The sequence below is a fragment of the Mobula hypostoma genome, chromosome 10 (genome assembly GCF_963921235.1).
Source record: "Mobula hypostoma chromosome 10, sMobHyp1.1, whole genome shotgun sequence".
NCBI lineage: Eukaryota > Metazoa > Chordata > Chondrichthyes > Myliobatiformes > Myliobatidae > Mobula > Mobula hypostoma.
In genome coordinates, this window is record NC_086106.1 from 62501359 (window position 1) to 62527019 (window position 25661).

General features: G+C 41.4%; 1 protein-coding gene across 10 annotated transcripts in view; it reads left to right on the forward strand.

Moving 5' to 3' along the window:
• LOC134352946 (ETS-related transcription factor Elf-1-like) overlaps positions 1–25661 on the forward strand; it is a 314459-nt gene that overhangs the window by 107435 nt on the left and 181363 nt on the right. For 2 of the 10 annotated variants that reach the window (XM_063060613.1, XM_063060611.1), the window contains exons 1-2: positions 12658–12750; positions 13152–13244. The exons of 2 other annotated variants lie outside the window; for them this stretch is intronic. The gene's annotated coding sequence lies outside the window, so the exon portion shown is untranslated. Of the gene's footprint in view, positions 1–12657; positions 12751–12946; positions 13245–25661 lie in introns of those variants that run through there. 6 more of the 10 variants (XM_063060610.1, XM_063060609.1, XM_063060614.1 and 3 more) reach the window with 4 other exon arrangements.

Consider the following 25661-nt stretch of genomic DNA (forward strand, 5'->3'; position numbering starts at 1 on the left):
CAGTACTGGACCTACTCCAAGGTGTAACATAGGCAAACATGCACGATACTTATATCAACATTCATAACATGTGTGTGTGTTATTATAATACAGGAGCTGTTTGGCATTTCTAGTAATGAGGACTGAGAATACTTTAATTACAACAGGGATTTTAATGGAGAAGATGATCATGGGCAACTTTTGTACAATCAGCCATGATCAGCACAGTTACTTCAGATCATATCATCTACTCACATATTTTTATACCTATTATGAAGTAGAAGGAGGCCATTCAGTCTATCAAGTCAATGACATCTTTCAGAGAAATTCACCATTCACACTCCCATTTATGACATCGATTATTCATATTTTTAATAAAATGTTAAATGTTGAAGATTTAACATTTAATTGGAAATACGAATGAGGTATGAATAAGACTTAAAGGATCCCAGCATGAAACCATATGCTGGGACTTTTTATATCTATTCTTCTCTTTGGGTGGATGTTAAAAAAAAATCCCAGAGTATGGCTCCAAAGTAGAGCAAGATAATTTTTTACATATTGTACAGTATTTATTCCTCAACCAACTTTGCTAGTGTAGGTTATCTGGCTGTTGGTGGGAGCTTGCTTTGCACAATGGCTGCTACCCTTTTCAGTTCCAACAACCAGATTTAACGAGATACTGTCAGTGATCTGTGCCAAGGTTGTGAAGATTGGAATGTAAATAATTCCTGCTTTCTCTCGGCTCCTTTCACATTAGGCTTGGATCTGATCAGATTCTCATGATCTGTGTGCTCTCTATGTATTAAGTCTTTGCAAAATTTTGCCCTTTGACTTTATAATTATTGAAATAAAATGGACTGGGATGAATTCAACAGTCCCAGAAACATTTGGTTTGCCTTCCTTTGGTTTCACATTGTCTGAGAAGCAGCTTATTGTTAGTAGCACAGCTGACCGATTTCCTTTTTAGGTCTTTCTTTATCCACAATCTTGCATCAGTAAGAGTACATCAACAGTCGCTTTCTCCAGCCCCTCCTCTTGCTCATCATTGCAGCAGTTTACCAGTTCCACACAGGGCCAAGTATGCTGCAAGTCCTCTTCAGCATAGGTGTTTGAACAAAATATCATAAGTGCTGAAAATCTGAAATAATGTAGAAGGTGCTGGAAATACTCGGCAGTTTGGGAAAGCCTCCACAGTGAGAAAAACAGTTGATAGTTTGGATTGATGACCTTTTATTGGACCTGATCTGAGAATTTCTAGTATTTTTGTTTTGTTGACCCAGCCATTGTAGGCTTCCACGTTTTACTAATGACATTTCCTTTGGAGAAAGTCAGTGATGGACCTGAAGATTAGGGAGGGTTTCTGTTTGATCCCAGACTTGAAAGCTTTTAAAGTTTGCTCTATGATGTACTTAATTTCAAGGACCAGTCTTGGAACGTCCCTGTGGCACTTACTGACTCTGAAGCTGTTTATTCATGTTGTTAGTGTGTAGATAGACCTTGCACACTCTCCCTGCTTTTGCTACTTCTAACATGTCCATGTTCAAACTAAGATCCCAAAATATAATTTTAAAAATTATATTTCTCTTTGATTTAGCCAGATGCAAAGTTGAACTTCTCAGTTGAAAGATTCCAACTATTAGATGCATCAAATCAAAGTGGGTTCACTGCTGAGCAGCATTCCAACAAATCTGAATACTTGCTGAGAATGAACTGATCTATTATTCCCCTGACGATTTATGATTTTGATTCTGCTGATTGTAATGTGCCCACCCTGAAAGCAAGAAGCAGAAAAGAAATTTTCATCTGTGGAATGTTAGCAGTGAAAGCCTTGATCATGCCAAATTAACCACTCCTCTGCCAGGGTCATTCCCAGCAATGACCAGGAATAAAGGCATAATCTTGCCCCTTAGAAACTATAGCATTGTACGGTACAGTTAATGCAAAATTTGCAATTATACAGCTACTAGTTTCAGATGTCTAGTTAAACCTGAAACAACATTCTGGTATTTTTGTCAGGCTAGAACTGCAGTTGGGGCTTAAAATCAAATTTGTTAAAAAGCATTTGGCTTCAGTTTGATGTATATTCCTAGCTGTTGAACATCAGACCTGAAGTCCTTACAGTGAGAACAGCTGAGAGGATCATAGAGGTCTCCCTATCATCCATTTGGGACACTTATCAGGAGCATTGCATATGCAGGATTATTATTATTAAGGATTCCACCCATCCATCCAGCATCCTCTTTGACTTTCTACCATCAGGCTGGAGACTATGATAAATACAAGAATGGTGAGGATGAGAAACAGTTTCTTCCCCCATGCCATTAGGCTTCTGAACTCCCAGATGCATCGTGTTCAAAGTGTCACTGGTTAATCCGTTCTTTTCCTTACTATATTTAATATTAATGCACATTAATCTGTTATTTATGTGAGATTCATCTGTAGATTTTATCCTTACCTTCATAAATTATTGTGTGATGTGTTTTAGATCCTGGTTTGAAGAAACGTTGTCTCATTTCAGTATATGTTACATACATGTCTGTAGTTAAATGACAATAAATTTCATTTAACTTGACTTGAATACTACAACATGGAAACAGAGTCTTCAGTCTATTGTCTTTGCCAGCTATTGAGTACCACCTATATTAATCCCAGTTTCTTGCACTCAGCCTGTGGCCTTCTATATCAAGTTCTCATCTGAATACCTTCCGAAATGTTCTCAGTAGCTGCCTTCATTTCTCTTTCTGGCACAAAGGGCTACACTAACTCTGTAAACTGGAAGGGTGACAGCCTTCTATAGCTTGAATAGAAGTTCCCCTGTGTGATTCCTCCAGTCTAATACAGAGCTTAACTGCAAGGTACAATGCTAAACATTCTCATTTATAAAATAATGCTTTTGTTCCTAGCCACTGTATGGTCTTAGTATGGTAAATTGAGCATAATTGAAGCTTCCACGTCTAATCATTGCACAGGTGACAGCCTCCCTCCAACCCCTTCTTTTGTGGGTTGGAGTTTCATAATCACCAAGTCTAAAGCTGTACAAACCACCAGGAAAAAGACAGATTGGTCCATTCTGGGCAATCGTTCAGATCTGTAAACTGCTTAGTAGTGAGTTCTCTCTGAATTTTTGAAACTGGTGTTTCAGAACTTCCTGTTTGGAAGTCCCACTTTATTGTTGAGAGTAGCGGAGAATTTATAACGCCTTGGTTTGAGATGTCACTGTCTCTGACAAGGATAGGATTTATTGAAATGGCAGATTGCCCTTTAGGCTGAGGACACGAGCTGACTTTGGGAATTGTTGCAGTCAGTGTGATGAAGGTGGGCAGCAGGTAGACAATGCTGACCCACTGGCAGAATAATGTTTGTGTGACCAAATGCCTTGCAAATTGCATTTGGGCCATTAATACTTCCAGCAACCAGCTGAAACTCCAGAGTGGTGACTAAAGCTAAATTGAATTAAAGTATTCTAATTTGATAAAGTACTCAGTGGAAGCTGGCGGTAAAAGAGATTAATTGTTAAGATATCGCAGGTCCATTCCAAGTGAGTAGATGTTAACAGGTATGCAGTACATGGTGTACAGGAGTGGATCAGTTGCAGGTAACAAAATTGCATTTCTTTGTATCTGCAACAAACTTGATCTGATGTTAACTTGTGCCTCAGCTGTGGAGGTCAGTATAAACAGTGAGGGATGTAAAATCATTTTGTGGACTCACTCTAGAAGTCTACTGTGAAGTAAAGTATTTATGGGGTGATGCTATTAAAAATTTAATTGAATACTGATCACTATCAAGGGAGAAGGATCTTGGTGCAAGATTTTGTGAAGATTGGCAAATTACCTCAAAGTTGCTGATGTGTATGATGTGGACTAACATATAGAGAATGGATGTGCTGTGATGCTCACTGTCAGGAAGTGTTAATTAAGTTGCATGTGGGAGTCACTGATAGAGAAATAGGTCTCAACAATAAATGTGCAGCCTGCTACAGCATGAATTAAGGGAAACCTGCTTCTTTAAATTTGTGGTAAAAGAGCTCAGTGATTGGAAACAAATGTGGCAAAGTTCCCTTTAAATTATGCTCTTAACATTCACTGTAGGTTTCCTTTGGCATCCTCATCACGTCTCTGTACAGTCAGGATTTTGGCCTTTCCTTCAAACAGCTGGGTGTGAGTCACCGAAACCCCCCAAACCTATTTTCCATGCTGACTCAAACCTTGGAGTCCTGACGTTTATGACTGAAGCTCAGATTCTTCCCTCATGTACCTCCATCCTGCAACCTCCAAACTATCACCACAGTGGTTGTTCATTTACTTGGCCTGATGTGTAGGTAAGTGCTAGGACCTGGGGAAAGTTAATGAGAACATGGGGAGAAAAATATGGGACTCATGTGGGACAGATGCAAGATCTGTTCTGGGACCAACATATAAGTGCCACCACCAAAAAGGCACAATAGCAGCTCGACTTTCTTAGTAGTTTGCATAGATTTGGCATGTCCCAAAAAATTTCTATCCATATACACAGTGGAGAGTATCATAACTGGTTACATCATGACCTGTCTGGACACACCAGTGCTTGGGAATGGAAAAGACTACTGAATATGGTGGGTGCAGTCCAGTCCATCACAGACAACACCCTCCCCACTGTTAAGCACATTTATATGGAGTTCTGCCACAAAAAAGGAGTATCCATCATCAAAGACCCCACCATTCTGACCTTGCTCTCTTTTTCCTGCTACCATCAGGCAGGAGGTACAGAAGCCTTCGTCCTACACCACCAGGTTCAGGAACGGATATTACCCTACAGGCATTGAGCCCCTGAGCCAGTGCAGATAACTTCACTCACCATTACTCCGAACTGATCCTACAACCTATAGAATCAGTTATAGAAGTCGTTCACTTTCAAGAACTCCTTACAACTCATGCTTTCAGTATTTTTTTTGCATAATTGGTCTTCTTTTGCACTTTGGTTGTTTGTCAGTCTTTATTTCTGTATAGTTGTTCATAAATTTTGTTGTATTTCTTTAGTTTCCTGTAAATTCTTGCAAGAATATGAATCTCAAGGTATATACATTCTTTGTTAATAAATTTTACTTTGAACTCTGTGAACTTTGTCCCCTTGTGCTAAATACCTAAAGTTTTATGAATAACAGCACTTTGTAGGGGCAGGTCCATGCACAAACATTGCCTTCAGTGCATCAGCTGTGTAACAAATATTTCTTATTGAGGAAGGACTTCTATGTTAATGCTATATTTTGCTTTTGATACATACTTGTACACAGCGAGGGATATAGACCTAGGGGACATGTTCAGACTCACCATTTGCAGGCCAGTCATCAAACTGGAAGTTGAATAGCCAAGAAACGCCAGCATTTTGTGATATGTTTGTTGTGCTCACTTTTAATATGGTTTGTCTTATTTTTGTAAAGAAACTGAATGCATCAAGAACAGGAACTTGTGGCCCCATTTTATTCCAATCTCCCTTGCAGGAAACTGGCTTGATTGGGTTGGCTAATTTGTTAGCAAATGAAAAGCATGTTGGGCGTCAGCTGGGTGGCCAATAGAATCCTATTAGCTTCCTGCAAGGTAAGTAATATTTAAAACTTACAGCATTTTTAAAGTGCAGTTCAGAATACAAAATTGTTGTTTTCAATTAATAAAATACTTCTGAAGTGTTGTCACTATTAAACCTTTTTGTTTATTCTCCCCTTTATCCTCCCTATCTTTGGTTGTTTCTGAAGCAGGGATTTGTTGCTTTTCCTAGAATGATTTGGTAGTTGGCCTAATAGCATTTCCTGAGGGCAGGTAATCTAACACACTGAAACAGAGCTATTACTCACTGTGCAGGTCCCTTTACTTTCCCTGTTGGACAGCATCTCAGCTTTGTTTGTCACTGATCATAACTGGAAGATTAAAATTTGCAGCAGGAAACCTTGAACAAGAATTTGAGGAACAAAGCCCCAAAACCCATGTTCTATTCCTCAGTGGTGAAATATAATCAAGAAAGGCCATGAATCAAACCAATGCCCAGTAATGGAGCCATTGTAGACAGCTGGTATTTCCAAAGGAGTTATAGGAGCCAGCCTAAACTGTAATGGCTGCTTTTCTGAGTGAGAAAGATGAAGATAATGGAGATGTGAAGAATGGAATATTTTAGCAAATGAGAAAATCTGCAGATGCTGGAAACCCAAAGCAACGCACACAAAATGCTGGAGGAACTCAGCAGGCCAGGTAGCATCTGTGGGGAAAAAAGTAAACAGTGGATGTTTTGGGCTGAGACCCTTCATCAGGACTCAATATTTTAACTCTGTGCATGGGCTCTAACACAGAGATGTTATGTTGTGATGGACAGTGATAGCCCGGCATTATCCTATTGCTTTGTTTTTCTGGCTTTGCCTGAATGAAGGACAGTATAGCTCTTTGAGATGGAGAAGTAACCTTCTGTATATCTTGAATTCAAATTCAGCCACATCATCTACCTTGGACACTGGAGAGATGCTCGTGGAGAATATGTATGGCCTAATAGGTTTAAAGTTGCCTACTGAAGTGGGCACTTCACCCAAAGAAGCCTGTTGTAGTTGGAGTGGGAAATGGAAGATTCATATTGGTTCAGTTAAGCTGATGTTTACAGGTTAGGATCAATCTGAGCTGGGCAGGAAAGCAATGGTTTTCATTGTTAGCAGTTTTTCTTGTAACAGGTATCATAGCATCAAATTATCCTGGAGGTGAAATTCTACCTCTAAGATGTTTGCATATAAGTTATGTTAATTTCATGAACTCTTCTGCAAGATCATGCTCTGGGAACCTGGGAAGTGAAGTTTGAAATTCAAACTCTGAGAAGCACAGCTGGTAGAACTGCTGCCTTTTGGCTCCAGCAACACAGCTTCAATCTTGAACTCTGCAGTGCTGTCTTTCTGATGTTTGTTCAGCAGTCTCTTTTCATTGACCATCCTAAAGATATGAAGCTAAACTGTCTTCAGTAAGCCTAAGTGAGTAGTAGAATCCGGTGGAATGATGTGGAGGTCCATGCGAGTCGGGAAGTCAATGCCTGAAGGTCAAACCTATGATCAGCGTCATGGGTGAAGTCTGAGGTTGGAGGCCTGATATCTGAACATCTGGGGACAAAGACAGGAGGCCTGTCCTGGGGTTGGAGGGCTGCCTAGGTCTGAGTGGGTGGATGGGTAGGTAGGAGTGCAGGAGGGGTGGGGAATGGGCTTGTTTTGCTGTTGCTGTCTTGTTTTGCTGTTTTTTTATGTGGTGACACTGCAGGCAGCCCACAACACATCCTCAGGTGTGCTGGTTGCTAATGCAAACGACACATTTCACTGTATGTTTTGATGTACGTGTGAATTTGAATAAATCTGAATCTGATTAGGATATGGGGAATATACAACAGGATAAGTATCAGGTTATTGTAGATGGGTGTGTGATGGTCAATGCAGACTCGGAGGGCTGAGGAACCTATTTCCATGTTCTATGACTCTTTACCTTAGTGGCTTATTCCACCGTTCATAAGAACATAAGAACATAACAAATAGGAGCAGGAGTAGGTCATCTGGCCCATCAAATCTGCCCCGCCATTCAGTAAGATCATGGCTGATCTGTCCGTAAACTCAGCTCCATCTACCTGCCTTTTCCCCATAACCCTTAATTCCCCTACTATCTAACTGTATCTTAAATATATTTAGTGAGGAAGCCTCAACTGCTTCCCTGGGCAGGGAATCCGACAGATTCACCACTCTCTGGGAAAAACAGTTTCTCCTCATCTCCGTCCTAAATCTTCTCCCCTGACTCGTGAGGCAATGTCCCCTAGTTCTAGTCTCACCCACCAATGGAAACAACTTTTCTACTTCTATCTTATCAATCCCTTGCAAAATGTTGTATGTTTCTATGAGATCCCCTCTCATTCTTCTGAATTCCAGAGAGTATAGTCCCAGGTGACTCAGTTTCTCCTCATAGGTTAACCCCTTCATCTCTGGAATCAACCTGGTGAACCTCCTCTGCACTGCCTCCAAAGCCAGTATATCCTTCCTCGAGTCTGGAGACCAGACCTTCACACAGTACTCCAGGTGCGGCCTCACCAGTACCCTGTATAGTTGCAGCATGACCTCCCTGATCTTGAATTCAATCTCTCTAGCAATAAAGGCCAACATTCCGTTTACCTTATTAATAACCTGTTGTACCTGCGAGCCAACTTTTTGCGATTCATGAACAAGAACTCCTAAGTCCCTCTGCACAACAGCATGCTGCAATCTTTTACCATTTAAACAATAATCTGCTCTTTTATTATTCCTTCCAAAGTGGATGAACTTGCATTTACCAGCGTTGTATTCCATCTGGCAGACCTTGGCCCACTCACTTAGCCTATCTATATCCCTCTGCAGACTCTCCACATCCTCCGTACAATTTGCTTTTCCACTCAGTTTAGTGTCATCAGCAAATTTTGCTATGCTACACGCAGTCCCCTCTTCCAAATCATCAATGTAAATGGTAAACAGCTGCGAGCCCAGCACCGACCCCTGCGGCACCCCACTCGCCACAGACTGCCAACTGGAGAAACACCCATTTATACCAACTTTCTGCCTTCTATTGGCTAACCAATCCACTATCCATGCCAATACATTTCCTCTAACTCCATGCATCCATATTTTATTAATAAGTCTCTTGTGTGGCACCTTATTGAACACCTTTTGGAAATCCAGGTATACAACATCCACCTGTTCCCCTCTATCCACTGCACTCATTATGTTCTCAAAGAACTCCAGTAAGTCAGTCAAACAGGACCTGCCCTTTCTGAATCCATGCTGCGTTTGTCTAATTGAACCACTCCTTTCTAAACGTTTTGCTATTTCTTCCTTAATGACAGCTTCAAGCATTTTCCTGACTACAGATGTTAAGTTAGATAGATAGATAGATAGATAGATAGATAGGTAGATATACTTTATTAATCCCGAGGGAAATTTGGTTTCATTACAGCAGCACCAACCAAGAATAGAGCGTAAATATAGCAATACAAAAAACCCCAACAATCAAACACCAAAATGCAAACTATGCCAGATGGAAAATAAGTCCAGGACCAGTCTATTGGCCCAGGGTGTCCGACCCTCCACGGGAGGAGCTGCACGTTTGATGGCAGCAGGCAGGAACGGCCTCCCGTGCTGCCAAGTGTTGTATCACGGTGGAATGTGGCCGAAGTCCAACAGTAAAAAGTTCAATTTAACTGGCCTACAGTTGCCCGTCTTTTGCTACATCCTTTTTTCAGTTCAGCTTGGCTGATCTATTTTGCAACTCCGTTTGTCTTAGTTCTATAATCCTTATATCTATTATTTTGTAAAAGTTTATCAATTACATCTTGAAAGTTTAAGCTGACTTAACTGCTGTACATAATATTTTGAGGAAAAGACTGAATTTCATCTGGTTCATGTAATGAACTATTTCCTACCACCTCTAATTTCCTGGTGGGCTCCCTGCTCTGTGTAACAATTCAACCACAGGAAATTCTTACTCCATATCTACTCTATCTAGTCTTTTCATCATATTAAAATACCTCTATCAGTTCATCCCTTGAATATCCACACTTGAGATAATAAAAAGCATATGTGAAAACTTCCTAATTTAACACTATGTCCTGATGCCATTTTGGCGAACATCTACCCTAACCATCCAGCAGAAAGATATCATGAGGTGCGGTGCCTAGAACAGAACATTCTACTGCAAACACAACCTTTATTTATTGGTGCTTGTAGTAGAAGATTTAATTAGGAAACAAATAATTCACTACTATGTAATACAGTGTTTCTAATGTTTTAATAAAACCAAGACATTTTTGAGGAGAGAATTATCAAACTTAATTGCAGTCTTTTGTAAAGTCTTATTTGGAGGGCAGTTTAGCGAGCTGGAATCCACCAGCGCAGCTTGTGGAAAAAATTAACTTAAACCAAGAACACCTTTTTTATGCCATGGACCCCCACCATTAACTGAGGGGTCCGTGAACTCCAGGTTGAGAACCCCTGCAGCAAAGTCTGGCTGATGAATTGTCCTTTCAGCAGCACACCACTTTGAATAGCCATACAGTCCTTTGATGATGGCATTTATGTTGCCTATAACTTTATTTTCCCATGTTCCCTCTGTCCCTCTTGATTTGATACCGGCAAACTATGCCACCTGTAAGAAGATCTATTAAAGACCTAGGCAGATATATGGCTATTAATATCATGCCATATAAGTGTAAGGCACGAAAGAACCTAAACACTTACCGTTCTATGTAATATCAACCTACTCAAATTCCTTCATATCCTGGAGTCATCATTGAATAGCAACTTATTAAGAACATCTGAACAAATACTTTGGCTTCAAATGTGGGTCAGACATTTGGTATTCTGCAGTGAGTAACACATCTCTTGACAATGGTGCTACCATTGTAGCACCTACAATCCACAAGACAGGAATGTAATATGGTCATCTTATATTGCTTGGTTGACCACAATGAGAACCAGACTGGTAGCACACAGTTTGCCCCAAGGACAAAGCAAGCCCTGATTTGATGCCCACATTAACCATTTCTTATTCACTCCACCACCAATGCTCAATGGCACCCCCTGTTTACAAGATGTACTGTAATAACTTTCAATGGCTCCCTTAACAGCACTTCCCAAAACTGTGACCTCTACTTTCTGAAAAGGACCAAATCAGCAGATCCAAGTTTTGAAAAACTCACTGTTTCCCTTGTAGTCAAATGCAACACTTGGAAGCCTAAATGTTTTAAGCACCAGTGTATAACGATCCTTGAATTTCTTATGTGAGAGCATTGGAGAGGTGCCTTCACCATATCGGCAGTGCTTCAAGAAAATGGGTCGCCGTTGCATTTTCTCGGTTAATTGCACACCTTGCCACAGATAACCATATCCTATGTGTGAATTAAAAACCAAACAAGAAAAAATCTAAAGTGGATGGAAATCCAAGCAACACACACAAAATGCTGGAGGAACTTAGCAGGCCAGGCAGCATCCATGGAAAACAGTACAGTCGAGGTTTCAGGCCAAAACCTTTCAGCAGGACTGGAGAAAAAGAGCTGGGGAGTTGGACTGAAAGGTGGGGGTATCCATGGCCTCCTCCACCATTGGGATAAGGACACACTTCGGTTGGAGGAACAACAACTTGTATTCCATTTGGGTAGCCTCCAACCTGATGGGATGAACACTGATTTCTTAAACTTCCAGTAATGCCTCCCTCTCTACTTCTCCATTTGCCATCCCCTTGTCCCTCTCTCATGTTATCTCCTTGCCCACACATTGCCTCCCTCTGGTGCTCCTCCCCACCCTTCTTTTTCTTCCATGGCCTTCAGTCTCTTTCACCAATCAACTTTTTAGCTCTTTGCTTCATCTCTTCCCCTCCAAGTTTCACCTATCACCTGGTGTTTCTCTCTCCCCAACCCTCACCTTTCAAATCTACTCAGCTTTTTTTCTCCAGTCCAGCTGAAGGGTTTCGGCCTGAAACGTCAACTGTATTTTTTTTTCCGTAGATGCTGCCTGGCTTGCTGAGTTCCTCCAGCATTTTGTGTGTGTTGTGAATTTAAAAAGCCTGTTGCAACTGAACTGATAACTATGGATGACTTTGAAGCTCAGGTCATTCGCCACCACACCTGAAGCCTGGAACATCACATTTCATGGCTTAAAGGTCTAATGACGTGCAGATCTTCCCCAGCTTATCATACCCATCTTGTGGACTGTCTGTGCGTAGGAACAAGACCAGCAGGATGGATTTGTCAATTGCTGCAAAGCTGCAGGCATCCTCTGCCATGTGGGAATTCTGTTTATAGCAACGTCTGAATGGTTGTGTTAAACATCCTGATTTAAATATATGTAGCCCTTGCTACATACACCAAGCAGCCACAGTTCCACCTTGCGAACCATTTGGGTTATGAACAGCTCTCAGTAGCAGAATCCTGTTGTAAAGTGGGGAGTATTTGAGGGCTGATGCAACACTTTAAAGGAATGTCAGAGTGGGTTGAAACTTCTCCATGTGTGGTCCCAAGCCTGGCTGCGAAAGGAGGAGGGTTGGGCATGGGGCTAGCAACCCTGTCCCAGAAAAACCCAGTGCTATAGAAACGCCAACAGAAGCTCCAAAGATCTTAGCCCTGGGAGAGGAAGGTTTTTTTGAAGAAGGGCTACACCTGGGGACAATTTGAAAGGTTAGCCCAGGACAGAGGACTCTGGTGAGTTGTTATTGGTAGCCTGTGTCCCAGTAGGATTGATGGGCTAAGAAGAAGAAGAGAGGGATAAACAGGGGCAGTATCAGTACACCAAAGGAAATGTAGAGGGGTATTAACACCATATAACAGAATAATTAGATTCAAACTTTTCTCTAATCCTAATTTTGAAACAGCAGGTAGTATACCTCAAGACATTGAAAGCTTTCGCGCTGTTTTCTTTACCCACTTTGTCAGTAGATATGAATTTCTTTGTTAATATCACAAACACCTATAACCTGTAGTTACAAACACATTGCAATATTAGCAGAAAGCACTGCCCCTTTAAGAGGCTTTGCCCTGCTTTCATATCTTACTGCTGCCACTCCCTTCATATGTATTTTTTAAATAATTTCAATTTGACAACGAGGGGTGGGTGGGAGGAGAAAGAGAGTTGAGCAATTTTGAGCACATGCAGTGACGCTTGAACGAGCCAATAGAAAGGGGGGGGGAGAGAGAGAGAGAGAGAGAGAGAGAGCGAGAGCGAGCGAGGGGCCGTTGTCATCTGCACTTGTTGGGCCTGAAATTCAGGTATGTCCAGGCTCTTTATTTTTCAACTGGCTCCCATTTGCCGTGTGTCACTGAGAAATGTCATCCCGCTCACCTGCAGGAATTTGCATAAGAAGCTGTGAGCAACCATTGGGTGACTGATGTGCGTAGGCGTACCTCACCCAGAACTGGCTTCCTTCTATGTATGCATGTCTAGTGTGCCTGTGCGTGAGTCATAGTGAAACACCATGCAGAGGCAGTTGAACTTGTAGTTCTTCTTTTCCTCCTTCAGCCATTTCTGTCAGTCGTCAACAAACTGAAAAGAAACTTTTGGGACAAAGAGGAAAAAGAGTTTTAAAAGAGGAACTGCTTAACTTCCCTGTTCACTGTTGTGAGACAGTGTGGAGTAGGGTTTCACATCTCGTTGTTCTGCTGTTTCACAGGTGTGGTTTCTTTACGATTGACTGGAATTTTATTTGCCTGCACAAACAGATACATGGATACAAGCAGCGGCATGGAGCTCTCTGCCTCCTGAGGTAACTGATCACTTGAAGTAACAGATCAGACCCCTTGTGTACTGTCCAAAAGAAAGGTCTTAGCATAAAATCTGGTTTAGCCCTCACTGTTATGTGTTGTGTAGAAACTTCAGTTGTTGTCTGGTTGTACTAGTCTCTACTGACAGCCTATGTTCCCGTAATCTTGCTTGTTAACCATTAAGCCATTGTGCTGCTGTGTTTAGAACAGAGGGAACCCAGAGATGGGTGTTTTTTTCAGCAGATTTGCTCTTCTTTGTGAATGGCATGAAGCTTTATTGCGTTCTCGGGTCCAAGTATTCCACTTCTTTGAAACAGGGAGGGAAAGGAGTATTTGATGCTTTGTTTGGTATTGGTTTGGTTCTCATTTTGTTTAGCCTGCTTATTTGCTCTGCCAACCTTCATGTCTCCCCTTTTGGCCTCACCGCACCCTGCTGTAGTCCATTTCAACTCCCTTTCCACGTTAGCTCCACTCAGTATTTTGGGCCCGGTGGCTGCCAGTGGTGCCAGGTGATCGATATCAAATCATTGTCCTAAGACAGAAAATGGGTGCATTTACATCCCTCTCTGGTTCCCTCCCTTTCCCCAGTTAGGATTAATTTTGGACCTTTGTTTCATCTAGCTCATCATTGGGTTTGGAAAGCCCTTTTCCAAATTGTTTTTATTCCTATTTCCAGAATGGATCCTGACTCAAAGGTATTGCAGGAAATATACAGAGAGCCATTTGTGCAATAATAGGATTGCAAAGAGACGTTATTTCCATATCTTTTATCCATATAGTTCTTCCACTAGTGCCGTCATAAGCAGTGGGTGTACTTGGGCTGGTTTGTTTGCTTGCAGAATTATCACCTGACCTTTACTTACTGAAAGCACCATATTGTTGGCAGTGGATATGTGAAAGGTGCTTGCTGCTAACAGAGACTAATCAAGAGAAGCTGATTCCAAGTCCATTGAAAGACCAAACTGATGATTTTGATTTAACATTTGAGTGGAGTTCATGTATTATTGAGCTTCAGGATCCCAAAACAGTTGAAACTGTTTTAAGTACGAATACAGTAGATTCTGGTTAATTAGGACACATCAGGACCCGTACTTTTTGGCCCAATTAAGTGGTTGCCCGAATTAGTCAAAGTTTCATGAAAATAATTTAAAAAGGTATAAAAATGACAAAGTACTAATTAACTGAATAACAAATATATTTAAATTAAATACAGAACAAACTAGAACACTAACAATGCTACTGCAGTACTATAAAACTGTAGTTCCTAATAGTTATCGATGGAGGAACTCATCAGGTTGTACACTGTCATGTTCTTTTGGTTGACTGTAAACAAACAACATCAGCACAGACACCTAGTGCAGATAATGGACTGCCTTCATAAATGCTTTCAATATTTGCATCCTCCAAATCTTGATTTTCATTGTGACATTCAAAATTGTTGTTGATGCATTCAAATTCTTCATAGTTCCTAACTTTTTGAAGAAGTGAAATAGTTTCATTTTCACTCTCAACTGCTTTTGGCATCATCACGCCTGAATGCTTGAAACTGCAGTGAGCAAAACAGTTCAAAATTGTCTTATTGCTTCTCTCCAGCTATCAGTGATAAAAATCACAGCTTTATGAACACAAGCATACACAACTCATACTATTTAGAAACGGCTTGCTCTAAGCACAGTGTAGTGCCTAACAGCCACACAAGTGCATTTGATTGATGCTAGTTAGAAACTTTGGCAACAGTCTCCTGCATAGTGTCCCAAATAAAGTAAAGGAATCCTGGCTATTTCCTTGATTAGTTTTTGTTCTTTAAGTGCTGTCCCAAAAAGAAACAATTGCCCCAATTAACCAAAATCCATTGTATATGTTGTATTATGTTTTTGTTGTAAAGGCAATTTTTGCTTTTGTTTTTAATGTTCTGTCATCTGACTCTGGAAAATAACTGCCGTGGAGTTTTTAACATCTTGTGGTCCTGTTGTGTGGGTATGGTGCTGCAGGTGGTTATAACCTTCAGGTACCATGGCATAGTTAACAAGTGAACCTTTATGTCTGAATTGGCAGCTGGTAAATATGAGTAATTCTACAGTCAAGTTGGATTGCCCAAATGTAATTTTTCAGCTGTTTCTTCATACTCCTGTCTCTTTTCCATGCTGCCTCCACCTTTATCATCAACTCCATGTACAAGGAGCTTCAGGAGTGCTGCAGCAAGTTTGCATTGTTCGCTTAGCCATCTCTACTACCACCATATAATCCCTTGTCTATTTGGCAAAACTTTCTTCAGACTGCCCCACTCTGGTTGTCTTCGTACCATTCTCTAGATCAACTGGAGCATCACTCAACCATCTGACTTCCCCCCATCCCACTAAATTAACAGTTGCTCCCTAGACTCAGTCCAACCAACGTGGTGAAAGATCCTCTTTATAAACTGGCACGTCTTTTTTAAAACCTCTGTTATGCCTGTGGTTTTAAATAAAACCCTTCTTTTTTCCCTTTGACCTTGCAAATTACTGCTCCAGTTCTAAGCTCCCTTTCCTCAAAAGTTATCATTTAGGTTGAGGCTTCCAGACCAGGACCCTTGGAGTATTTTGAATTTGTCACATCATGATTTCTCTTCCCTGTACTTGATAAACTGAAAACAATGTGAGATAATATAACCTGTCAACAACATTATTCATTGAAATTATCCATTATCTATTCCAAATGAAAGATGACCACAGTCAGCTCTAAACATGCCACTACCTCCTTGTTGTCAACCAATACAAAAGTTTTGGATCAGTTTATTCCAGTTGAATGCAGGAGAGCTATAATGCCTTTGTCTTTGGTTCCTCACTTCCACTCTATCGAAGCATAGTTTGCAACTTCTGTAACCTCTCTGACACTTTGTTTTCCATCCATCAGACGGATTCTCTCCTTCACTGGTCTGCCACTTTCAAATCTTTCTCACAGCTGTGTATCTGGAATCTTATTCACACCTTTGTACCTTCCGACTGTAGAAAATTTGTCCTAGTCAGCACTGCCACTGTTGGCATTTGGTAACCGGTAATCTCGCATTTATTTAGAACTCTGCCATCTCTTCCCATATTCTGTCCTGAGCCAAATCTTGTGCACCCCACCATGCCTGTCCTTGCTAACATCCAACTCTATTTCAAGATTCTCACCCTTTTTAAGCCTTCCACCATCATAGATTTACCCAAAAAAATACTTCCACACCATGCTACTAGAACCCAGGAGACTATCTGAAATCACAGAAGTTATCACATTTGATTCACCAACTCTGTAGCAGCTCCTTGTTCAGCAGGTCAATCAGTCCCATTTGCCAGGACATTCTCTAAAGCCCAGCAAATGATTCTTTCTCAATTGCCGCCCAATTCCTTTCATTCCATTGAAAACGGAAAAAAATGCAAGTGCTTGAACTCTGAAATGGTAACAGAAAATGTTGCAAACGTTCAGCAGAGACCAGTCAGTGTCTGTGGAATGAGAAGTGGTAAATGTTTGGGTCAAAGTCTCTTTGTCCCTTTCCTTAATAGTGTACTGCGAGGCAGACATGGATGGTGGATGTGAATTCCAGATCAAGTGTTTAATGCTTGGATGTCCAGTCCCTATATACTTCTATCCCCCATCAGGAAGGTCTCAAAGCTCTACGCTTCTTTTTGGATTCCAGACCTAATCAGTTCCCCTCTACCACCACTCTGCTCCGTCTAGCGGAATTAGTCCTTACTCTTAATAATTTCTCCTTTGGCTCCTCCCACTTCCTCCAAACTAAAGGTGTAGCTATGGGCACCCGTATGGGTCCTAGCTATGCCTTCCGTTTTGTTGGCTTTGTGGAACAATCTATGTTCGGTGCCTATTCTGGTATCTGTCCCCCACTTTTCCTTCGCTACATCGACGACTGCATTGGCGCTGCTTCCTCCACGCATGCAGAGCTCGTTGACTTTATTAACTTTGCCTCCAACTTTCACCCTGCCCTCAAGTTTACCTGGTCCATTTCCGACACCTCCCTCCCCTTTCTAGATCTTTCTGTCTCTGTCTCTGAAGACAGCTTATCCACTGATGTCTACTATAAGCCTACTGACTCTCACAGCTATCTGGACTATTCCTCTTCTCACCCTGTCTCTTGCAAAAACGCCATCCCCTTCTCGCAATTCCTCCATCTCCGCCACATCTGCTCTCAGGATGAGGCTTTTCATTCTAGGATGAGGGAGATGTCCTTTTTTAAAGAAAGGGGCTTCCCTTCCTCCACTATCAACTCTGCTCTTAAACACATCTCCCCCATTTCACATACATCTGCTCTCATTCCATCCTCCCGCCACCCCACTAGGAATAGGGTTCCCCTTGTCCTCACCTACCACCCCACCAGCCTCCGGGTCCAACATATTATTCTCCGTAACTTACGCCACCTCCATCGGGATCCCACAACTAAGCACATCTTTCCCACCCCCCCTCTCTCTGCTTTCCGCAGGGATCGCTCCCTACACGACTCCCTTGTCCATTCGTCCCCCCCATCCCTTCCCACTGATTTCCCTTCTGGCACTTATCCATGTAAGCGGAACAAGTGCTACACATGCCCTTACACTTCCTCCCTTACCACCATTCAGGGCCCCAAACAGTCCTTCCAGGTGAGGCGACACTTCACCTGTGAGTCGGCTGGGGTGATATACTGTGCCCGGAGCTCCCAATGTGGCCTTTTATATATTGGCGAGACCCGACGCAGACTGGGAGACCGCTTTGCTGAACACCTACACTCTGTCCGCCAGAGAAAGCAGGATCTCCCAGTGGCCACACATTTTAATTCCACATCCCATTCCCATTCTGACATGTCTACCCACGGCCTCCTCTACTGTAAAGATGAAGCCACACTCAGGTTGGAGGAACAACACCTTATATTCCATCTGGGTAGCCTCCAACCTGATGGCATGAACATTGACTTCTCTAACTTCCGCTAATGCCCCACCTCCCCCTCGTACCCCATCTGTTACTTATTTTTATACACACATTCTTTCTCTCACTCTCCTTTTACTCCCTCTGTCCCTCTGAATATACCCCTTGCCCATCCTCTGGGTTCCTCCCCCCACCCCGTCTTTCTTCCCAGACCTCCTGTCCCATGATCCTCTCGTATCCCCTTTTGCCAATCACCTGTCCAGCTCTTGGCTCCATCCGTCCCCCTCCTGTCTTCTCCTATCATTTTGGATCTCCCCCTCCCCCTCCAACTTTCAAATCTCTTACTCACTCTTCCTTCAGTTAGTCCTAACGAAGGGTCTCGGCCTGAAACGTCGACTGCACCTCTTCCTAGAGATGCTGCCTGGCCTGCTGCGTTCACCAGCAACTTTGATGTGTGTTGCTCAAGTGTTTAATGCCTTTGTTTCTGTCAAAACAGCATTAAATAAACAAAAAGAATAGATTGGAATGATCACTCATTTCAAAATGAACAGGAGCAGTGTAGGCCATTTCGACCCCAGTTTCATCTGCCATTTAACAAGATCATGGTTGATCCGATCAGTCTCAACACACTTTTGCCATACCCCTTGACTCCCATTTAGTTTAAATATCCGACAACCTTTGCTTTGATTAAAGTCAATGTCACCACCTCCACAGTTCTCTGGGAATTTTTGAACAAAGATAAATTGCTCATCATCTCCATTTTAATCAGATGTTCTAAAACTATCCTGAAACATCCTCAATGCCCATTCTTTGAGACTCCACTGTGTTCAGGCTCAAAAGGATTAATCTATCTTCAGACATTAATTCTTCATCTCAGGAGAGATAGGACCAAGTGAATTTCAACTGCAAAGCCTCCATTGCAAGTGTATCCTTCCATAAATCTGCAGACCAAAATCTCCAGATGCTCTCTTACCGACCGTGGAGTGGTGATGTTGACTTTAATCAAAGCAAAGGCTGTCAGACATTTAAACTAAATGGGGGTGTTGAGGGGTAGAGTGAGGTGTGCTGATTAGATCAGCCATGATCTTGTTGAATGGCAGATAAAACTTGCAGGCTAAATGGCCTACTCTGAATCAACGCTTCACTTCTTCATTGCTCCATATTCCTTACCATAAAGCCAAACATGCCATTAGCCTTGCTAGTGGCTTATTACCTGCATGCTAGCTTCCTGTGCTTCTCAGATCCCTGGGCCTTCTGGTATGACATCATTTTATGATAACATTTGAATAATTTATTTTTCGTTGTTTCTTCCAAAGTGGGTAACATCATATTTTTCCACATTAGACTCCATCTACCATTTCCTTGCCCATTCAATTAACCTATCAACATCCCTTTACAAGATATTTTATATCCCTCTCATAACTTCTTAACACACCTACAGTAGGTTTATATCGTCCGCAAATTTTCTAAAATACACAGCATCCTTTCATCTAAATCATTATACAGATTATCAAGAATTGAGGCCCCATGTCTGATCCCTTAGGACCTTACTAGTTACTGGCTGCTAATCTGGAAATGGTCCAATTATTCCAGCTCTTTTTTCTCATAGTTTGTCACACACTTTCCATGCCCATACAGTATACCTTAACCTTGTGCATGCTTATCTTGTGGAGTGGCCATTTATGTGACATCTTTATCAAGTGCTCTCTGGAAATCCAAATACACTATCTCCACTGGATCTGCTTTATTCACTCACTTTGTTAAGTCCTCAATTCAACAATGGTGTCAACCAAGATTTCCCTTTTTATAAAGTATTTCGACTTATTGAGTATTTAATCACTTCTGAAATTTAAAATGAGGTACTTACATGGTTATCATTTATTAACCAAAACCTGGGTGCTACTCTTCGAGTACCAATTTATGTCTTTCAACATCGTTTTAAAGAGGGGTGGAAGCAAGGTTGGTCACAGGGGGAATGGCTTTATTTTCCAGTGGATGAGATTCTAGTTTGCAGCTTTTATGCACTTGTATATAGTTTCTCAGTGAATTATTTTACACTTTAGTTAACTGAATAAGTAAGCTAATGGTTTTCTAAAAATAAAGTTTTAAGATGTTAAATAGATTGTACATCAGGTTCATTGCTGATTGTGTGCTACCCTCTTAAAACAGATTTTGTGAAACTAAGGAGGTTGTATATGTCCGTGATTGCAAAACGTTGCGCAGATGTAGGGTATCCTTTCTTCCATCTGCCCAGGAATTGAGTGGAGGGATTGCATTTTAAATGTTTTCTTGCTCATGGCAGTTGGATTTGTGAGCAAAATCTGTTCTGCTTGAGGCTTTAAATGAATGTCGGTCATTAATGTAAAAGAACGGTTGTTACAGCCCTGATGGACAAGTATACCATTTGATATCGAAATGATCAGGTGTACCAAGGACTTAACCCTGATCTGTGTAAACTTAGCTGATATCAGCCAATGCTGCATTGCATTGGCCTCTACTTCCAGGTAAGGGAGTGGGTGAGAATGCCAAAGTCGGTTTCCACTTTATCTAAACGGAACAATCACTGCTAGAAAGTTGAGAAAGAACTTGTTATTTAATTGGCCCACCCAAATCTGTGACTCAGTGCTGTCGCGTCCAGTGCTTCAGATAGCTGACGATTTCTGAACTGGAACCGGTGCTGAATTTTGATTCAATGAGGAAAGACAGATGCAGGTGATGGTGGAAGAAGAAAACTAATTTTCAAGTTCCTTGTTATCAAAGACATACATGCACAGGGTATAAATGCCAGGAAAGTGAGCTTTTTGTAGCAACAGCACAATTCATTACATGATAGGGTCAACCATAACCTAACATAAATTTAAATTAACATAACTGAGTAAATAAACATGGCAACATTAGTGCAAGATTGAGAGACAGAAGAAGATATAAAGTCTGAGGTATTATTAAGATCTTTCAGTTCGACCTTAACCTAATGGCAGTGGGGAAGAAATGTTGTTCAACCTTATGATGTAGATCTACAGGCTCCTTTACTTCCTGCTTGATGGCAACGCCAGGGCCTAGATGGTGGGATTCCTTGACATTGGATGCTGCCTTCCTGATACGTTGCCTCTGGTAGGAAGAGCTGTACCCATGATGAAACTAGCTGAGTCCACCACTATGTACCCTCTCATGTTACCATGCATTGGGGTCCCCACACAGTCGACAGAGAGCCATGAGGTGCTGGAAGTTGTGTCAATGCAGGCTGAAGAGCTGTTGCTATGGTTTTACAGGAAGTGGACGCATATTATGTTTATTTCTCTTGTCAATGGTTACAGGAGAAGCACAATGTTCCACCCCTTGTGGTTGTCCCTGGTCTAAATGAGATCCCAAGTATCAGCAAGACTGAGGGAAGATGCTAACAACAGATGCTTTTATTTTAGTTGCAAAATGCTGATTGTTCAGGCTGAAATAATTTTTTGCAAAATTACCAATCTATTACTGTAATTTAATTCATTTTTAAAAATAAAAGTTTTGGCTTGCAATTATAGCTTCTTATAGGATTTGGCCAAAAGCCAGGTATGCAAACCATTCTAATAATTATAATTATGAACAATAAATGTCATTAATAGCTGACAGCTAGTTTGATTTGTAGCTTGATTTCATCAAATTTATAATCAGGATACATTACATTTTGCAAAAAAAAATAATATCTTTGTAATTATTTTTATACTATTTCAGTCAGAGATAAGTGCAGTGGCCCATTAAATTGAAGCCAAACCTCAAATGAATTCACTGCTGCTTACTAGCTCTCTGTGAAAGCTTGTACTGGTTCTAGATATTAATTTTGCTATAGTTTTGGGAATTCTGTCCAAAACCAATTCTTAGCGTCTGAGATGTTTGGCTTTTATGACTTCTGTAACATCCGATGTAACTTAAAAACAAAATGATCTCTCTCTGGTCTCAACACACTTCCACTTCAGCCCCCTCAGATTTGGACTATATTATCATTCACTGAATATGATGTTACTGGGGGCACAGTTTTCTTCAGTAAAGGTTGAGGGTTTCTGTGGAATTCACGTGGTAAAAATTCAGCCCTGTTCAACTGCATAAAAATATAAAACAGAATGTGACTGCGTTGTGAACTCTGCTCCCGAAATTCAGTGGAGCATAAGAATAGGGAGCAGGAGTTGGTCTTCTGGCCCTTGGAGTCTTCTCCCACATTAACATGGCTGCTCTATTAAGGGCAGAACCCGAGCAGGTTACACACGACACGGGGAAGATGCTGTTCACAGCAAGTGTTGCTCATGATTCTGCAGAATTTATTTTCTTCTCCTACCAGTCATCAATCACTCCATGGATTGAGCTGGGTCCGTGTGTCAGCCTGAAGGCCAAGGCTGTCCATTGTAAAGTGTGTCCAAACTGGAAGAAATGTTATGTTAAAGAAATGGATACATTATCATCATTGATCAGCACTAGCATGTAATAAAAATAGTTATAAGATTGGAAGAAAATTTAAAGGCCATCTTTCTTTTAAAACCCTTCCCACCATAGAGAAAATACATGAGTGGGTGGGTACTGCCTGTACCATTCATGATCTGCTTGAGCTCATCGTTACTGTAACCTCTGTCTGCAGCCAAGCTGGAGGGAGGGTTTGGTCTTATCAATGTTCAGTGTTGGAATTTGATGTCTTTTACAGCTAGGGGATTTTTAACTTTCACTTTCGGCAGTGGGGTAGTACTATGGAGCTATCTCACAGCTCCAGTGTTCTGTGACTGCTTGTGTTTTCTTTGGGTGTTCTACTCTCTGCACATATCCCAGGATTAATTGGCCAATATAAATTGACACTAGTGTGGAGGAAAGTGGAAGAATCTGGGGAAATTAATGAGAATGCTGACAGAGTAAAATGGGATTAGTGCAGATGGGTGTTTGATGGTTAGTAGACTCAGTGAGTTGAAGGGCCTGTTTGTGCTGTCTCTATGACACACATCTGGTACTTTGAGAAAAGGTATGGATCTAGATTATTCATTCCCCTTCCTGCCATGCCCTTTGTGATCTCCGCTAAGCCCACCAGGAGGCTGTCCACCTCCTTAGAGCAAAGCAGAGTTTTGGATTTGCACTCGCTGGGCCAAGCTCTAGGTCTCTGAGGCTCCCTGCATCACTCTTTTGCCTTTGCTCCCGCCTTCCACAGAGCTAGCCCACGCAGAAAATATGGGCCTCTGGTTTTCTCCATATATTTTGAATGACCCATTTTTATTTTGGTTAATTTGGAGTGCTTTGTAATACTGAAACCAAAAAAGAACTGGGCATACTCAGCTATTCAGTTTGGGACGTTGTGGTTTCATTTCACAGCAGCCATCTGGTGCTATAGAATGTTGAACATTGGACTCAAACAGGCAGCAACATAAATGGGTCACTTATACCGTTCTGATTTTGACCTGATTCAGGGTCTCATCTGAAAACATCAACCATCCCCTTGCCTCCACAGATGCTGCCTGTTGGGAGCATCTGTTATGGCTAGGTTTGTTTAATGTGTGTATGCTACTATACTATTGGAAAGATGGCCTTTGGTATTGTATGATGCATTTAACTTTTACCTAAATACTGCATTGCCAATTACAACCAATGAGAGACCTGTATGTATCAGTATTTACAAATTGGTTTCTCTCACTGATAGCTCTCTTTGACTCATCACAAAAGGATTTACTCACCACTCTGGTATATAAACTCAATGGCCACTTTATTAAATGCCTCTTGTTTCTAATAAAGTGGTCACTGAGTGTATATCCCTGGTCTTCTGCTGCTGTAGCCCATCCACTTCAAGGTTCAATGTGTCGTGCATTCAGAGATGTTCTTCTGCACACCACTGTTGTAAGTGTGGTTATTTGAGTTATTGTTGCCTTCCTGTCAGCTTGAACTAGTCTGGCTATTCTCTTTTGACATCTGTCATTAACAAGCTATTTTCACCCACAGAACTGCCACTCACTGTTTTTAGCAACTCACGTAAAAGTTGCAGGTGAACGCAGCAGGCCAGGCAGCATCTCTAGGAAGAGGTACAGTCGATGTTCCGGGCTGAGACCCACTGTTTTTTTTTGTTTTCTACATCATTCTCTCTAAACTCTAGAGACTTGGCAAAAAAAAAAATCCTGGAGATCAGCAGTTTCTGAAATATTTAAACCACCCCATCTGGCACCAACAGTCACGGTATAGTCAAGGTCAGCTAGAGACTCATTCCACCGAGATGCAACACAGAGCGTCGTAGGAAGTCGTTCCTGCTTGTGGCCATCAAACTTCACAACTCCTCCCTTGGAGGGTCAGACACCCTGAGCCAATAGACTGGTCCTGGACTTATTCCCTGCATAAATAATTTACATATTACTATGTAACTATTTATGGTTTTATTACTATTTATCATTTATGGTGCAACTGTAACGAAAACCAATTTCCCCCGGGATCAATAAAGTATGACTATAACTATGACTATGACAATAAGGTCACTTAGATCACATTTCTTCCCCATTCTAATGTTAGGTCTGAACAACAACTGAACCCCTTGACCATGTCTGCCTACTTTTTTGCATTGAGCTGCTGCCACATGATTAACTGATTAGGTATTTGCATTTTATGTAGGTGCACAGGTGTACCTAATAAAGTGATGGTGATGAAGAACTATGATATTGGATGTAAAAGAATGTTCTTATGTATATGGTTCAACAATATTGCAACCTCATCAACAATTATAATGCAAGTTTAGTCATGATAGAGTTGTGAATGGCTGATATGATTACGTGCATGCACTGATAGCCCAACATCCATATTGACCAAGTTGAGTGCATGAGTTAGTCCCATTTGCTTGTGTTTGTCTCATATCCCTCAAAACCATTCCTATCCACATGCCATGCAGTGCTCTGTATGTGGGGTGCAATTTGACACAAAATATGACACTCAATCTATACAGATCTGAGTATAGTGTGCATGAAGTTGTCTGTGAATGTTTTGAAACTAAAATAAGTGAATTTAACACTCAGACACATTTCTTTTGCCATTTCTATTGAATCTGTAGTTAAACATCAGAGTATCCAAAACTTAAATAACAGGAATTCTGCAGATGCTGGAAATTCAAGCAACACACATCAAAGTTGCTGGTGAATGCAGCAGGCCAGGTAGCATCTCTAGGAAGAGGTACAGTCGACGTTTCAGGCCGAGACCTTTTGTCAGGACGGGTCTCGGCCCGACACGTCGACTATACCTCTTCCTAGAGATGCTGCCTGGCCTGCTGTGTTCACCAGCAACTTCTAGTGTGTTGCGAGTATCCAAAACTTGCCTGTTTCTTTCTTAGCTTTTATCAATAATCTTTGCATCTGCTAACTTGGTCATGCTCTTATTTGAACAATTTAAAAAATTTTCTTCCTCAAAATGCTCCCGATCTTATCCATCCTTTCGCTGTAATCTCTGATCTGTGTGTCCTCTAGTTGTGACTTCTTACACTTCTCTGAATTTAAAACGTCCACCATTGGGTTTTCCCTCAACTACTAAGGCCCTGCACTGTGGAATTTCCTTTATAAACCCTT